Raw genomic sequence first — 5,000 nt, forward strand, 5'->3', positions numbered from 1 at the left:
TGGCGGCTACCAAAGTTTGTTTGTTCGCTTGAAATGTGATGTCAGAAGTGCTACACTTCCAACAGGGGGCGCCAGACCTGGTACAGAGCAGCAAGTGGGGGGGTAGGGCAATTGCCCCCAGTTGCCCCCCGCTAAATCCGCCACTGCGTGTGTGAATAGTAGAGCATCCTTCCGTGTTGATAGTATGGTAGAAAACTCACAATGCAAAAACTAGATATATTGAAAATGAGACTACAGTTGCCCCCCCCCCTCGCTGCTCTCTCTCTCTCTCTCTCTCTCTCTCTCTCTCTATATATATATATATATATATATATATATATATATATTTTATACAGCCATTCATTCCACTGCATGATATAGGCCTCTCTCATTTCACGATTGAGAGATTATACGGCAGTGTCACCCTTGCCTGATTTGATGTCCTTCCTAATTAACCGCGGTTCGGCGCGCTAACACATGTGCCATAGTGGTGACTTCCCCTATGACATCTGCGTTTGACTTCTCAAGGCGATATGTCGTTTCTCGGGCTCGAGCCAACAGTCAGAGCGCAGGCATTTTTACGACCGCCGCGACGGGGAATTGAACTCGGGACCTCAAGGGCCGGAGTCCAGTGATATATATATATATATATATATATATATATATATATATATATATATATATATATATGCGCATGTGTAGATATATGTATGTGTGCATATATACATTTATATATAAATATATACATGTATATCTGTGTGAATAAATATGGATGTATGTATGATGTGTGAATAAATATGGATGTATGTATGATGTGTGAATAAATATGGATGTATGTATGATGTGTGAATGTAAGCATGTTTGTATCATCAATTTTGAATTACCTGAATTTGAATCAATACTTATTCGTCATCTGACTTGAACCCGTACCAACTTTAATGCAACAGGTAAATATTTTATGTTCGGTTTACCTCATCTGCCATTAGAATCACAGGCGTTCAAGTATAAATGCATTTTCCTCTAGTCGGATGATATCACAACTGAGATCGTCAGCAAGCCCTCAGCAGCCTACGCTTACATCTTCGCAGAATTCCCTCGCTATAATCCTTTGTGTGACTTTGATATCAACATGAGTGACACTGATGCAGGAGCACACCCTGGCGCTGAAATCATGAACTACAACTTCATGTCAGAGCGCGCCGAGTCTCAGGCGTATCGATGCAAGGCCCTAGAGCATCGGCGAGAGAGAGACGACTTGCTAGCGCGTTGCTTCGACGCCCACAGCCAGAGGCTCTTCCTGGCTTCGGCTTACTACAGCAAGCTGGCGGGGATACATCACGACGCGATGACCATGGCCAACCAGCGGGCCGCCGCCATCATCGCCTCCTTCGTTAACAAGCGGCATCTGCTCACGCCGGAAACCACGCTCGATCTGCACTACCTCCACGTCGGAGAGGCCCTCACTCTTCTCGGAGACTTCTTGGAGCGGGAGAGGCGTCGAGAAGGGCCTGAGGAGGAGAGGCAGGTGGTTATCGTCACGGGACGCGGAGCCCACAGCAACGGGCCCGCCAGAGTCAAGGATGCAGTCGTAAAATTCCTGGAACATAAGCGAATAAGATACACGGAGCAGAATCCTGGACGTCTTGCTGTTACCTTGTAGCGTCGCGCAATTTGCTTTTACCACATTTTATATGCTGTCACACTGAATAAATTTGTTTTGTTTGAAATAAGTGATTTACATACCCGTCTTCAAATTCTATAAAAAAAAAAAAAAAAGTTAATTACTTGTAAGACATCAATTGATGTGAAAGTGTGGATGAATATACTTGATACCAACATAGAATTTGCAGTTATTTGTGTATATAGGGATATATATTGTGTGTGTGAATGCTTCATTATGATTAAGACGAAGTATAAGTAAGTTTTTATTTCATATACTGTATTGGTTACATCTGTTATCTGGCCCGCTTTCGGAGGTAACCGAGTGTACCACCTCTGTTTCAGTAATTTTGCATTGTGTCGTTTAGGGCGGTAAATACGATGTGTTTGTATATATGCATGTTTGTATGCATTTATGTATGCATGTATGTATGTATTTACGTATTTATGTATACATATATGTATGTATGTATTTATGTATACATATATGTATGTATGTATTTATGTATACATATATGTATGCATGTATTTATGTATACATATATGTATGTATGTATTTATGTATACATATATGTATGTATGTATTTATGTATACATATATGTATGTATGTATTTATGTATACATATATGTATGTATTTATGTATACATATATGTATGTATGTATTTATGTATACATATATGTATGTATTTATGTATTCATATATGTATGTATTTATGTATACATATATGTATGCATGTATTTATGTATACATATATGTATGCATGTATTTATGTATACATATATGTATGCATGTATATATATATGTACGTATGCATTTATGTATACATATATTTATGTATGCATGTATGTATTTATGTATGCATGTTTGTATTTATGTATGCATGTATGTATTTATGTATGCATGTTTGTATTTATGTATGCATGTATGTATTTATGTATGCATGTATGTATTTATGTATGCATGTATGTATTTATGTATGCATGTATGTATTTATGTATGCATGTATTTATGTATACATATATGTATTTATGTATATATATATATGTACGTATGCATTTATGTATACATATATTTATGTATGCATGTATGTATTTATGTATGCATGTTTGTATTTATGTATGCATGTATGTATTTATGTATGCATGTATGTATTTATGTATGCATTTATGTATTTATGTATGCATGTATGTATTTATGTATGCATGTATGTATTTATGTATGCATGTATGTATTTATGTATGCATGTATGTATTTATGTATATACCTGTATGTATGTATTTACATATGCATGTATGTATTTACATATACATGTATGTATGTATTGACATATTTTTTTTTTTATATATACATTATACACACATATACGTACACATACACACACTGTGTGTATATATGTGTGTATATATATATATATATACATATATACCGTATATACATATATGGGTGTGTTGGTATATATATGTATATATATGTATATGTTTATATATATATATATATATATGTATATATTTATACACACCTAGATCTTATATACATACATATGTGTGCGTGTACGCATATATATACATATACATATATTTGTGCATATAGGCATATGTGTATAGACATAAAATATACATATATCTAGTCTGCTCTGTTTTGCGACAGGTACTTTTTTGGCATTCATTTTGTCCATGACACTATTCATCCCTTTTATACGAGACTTTGGGCCATTCCTGAGATGCTTGCCATAAATACAAGAGAAAGATCAATAAAGGTGGTTTCCTGGTGCCTTCCCTGATAGTTATTTATTATGACACTGCATCATGAAGGGTTGCCAGCCATGGCTTAAGGGTCCCCTCTACCCTTATTTCTATTTATCCCATAGATGGAACCCTGACAGGTGCTCCACCCTGGGTCGAAGTGGACCTGGGAGCAATAGTGGGTAAGAGGTGGTCCCGCGCTCCTCATGACCGGAACACCAATACCAGAGGCAGTTTATACCCATACAAAGGAAAATATATATACATGTGTGTGTGTGTGTGTGTATTTGAATTTGCGTATATATATTTGTATATATGTATAAATAAATGTATATATGTATAAATAAATGTATATATGTATAAATAAATGTATATATGTATAAATAAATGTATATATGTATAAATAAATGTATATATGTATAAATAAATGTATATACGTATAAATAAATGTATATATGTATAAATAAATGTATATATGTATAAATAAATGTATATATGTATAAATAAATGTATATATGTATAAATAAATGTGTATATATGTATAAATAAATGAATATATGTATAAATATATGTATATATGTAAAAATAAATGTATCTATGTATAAACAAATGTATATATGTATAAATAAATGTATATATGTATAAATAAATGTATATATGTATATATCAACATATATATGTACATTTATGCATATATCAACATATATATGTACATTTATGTATATATCAACATATATATGTACATTTATGTATATATCAACATATATATGTACATTTATATATATACATATAAGTACATTTATATATATGCATATATGTACATTTATATATACACATATATGTACATTTATATATACATATATGTACATTTATTTATACATAAATGTACATTTATATATACATAAATGTACATTTACATATACATATATGTACATTTATATATACATATATGTACATTTATATATACATAAATGTACATTTATATAAACATAAATGTACTTTTATATATACATACATGTACATTTATATATACATAAATGTACATTTATATATACATATATGTACATTATTATATACATATATGTACATTTATATATACATATATGTACATTTATATATGCATATATATACATTTATATATACATATATGTACATTTATATATATGCATATATATACATTTATATATATATACATATATGTACATTTATATATATATATACATATATGTACATTTATATATATACATATATGTACATTTATATATATACACATATGTACATTTATATATATATATATATACATATATGTACATTTATATATATATATATATATATATATATATATGTGTATATATATACATACATGTATATTTATATATATAAACATGTGTGTTTATTTGTGCATATACGTATGTGTGTGTGTGAATAGTAGAGCATTCTTCCGCGTTGATAGTATGGTAGAAAACCCGCAATACAATAACTAGATTTTATTGAAAATGAGACTGCAGTTTCGAAATCCACCTGGATTCCATCTTCAGGGGTTTTCTACCATATATGTGTGTGTGCCTTTATATATATATATACACATGTGTGTCTGTGTGTGTGCCTTTATATATA

Source organism: Penaeus chinensis, chromosome 9, assembly GCF_019202785.1.
Source record: "Penaeus chinensis breed Huanghai No. 1 chromosome 9, ASM1920278v2, whole genome shotgun sequence".
Lineage (NCBI taxonomy): Eukaryota > Metazoa > Arthropoda > Malacostraca > Decapoda > Penaeidae > Penaeus > Penaeus chinensis.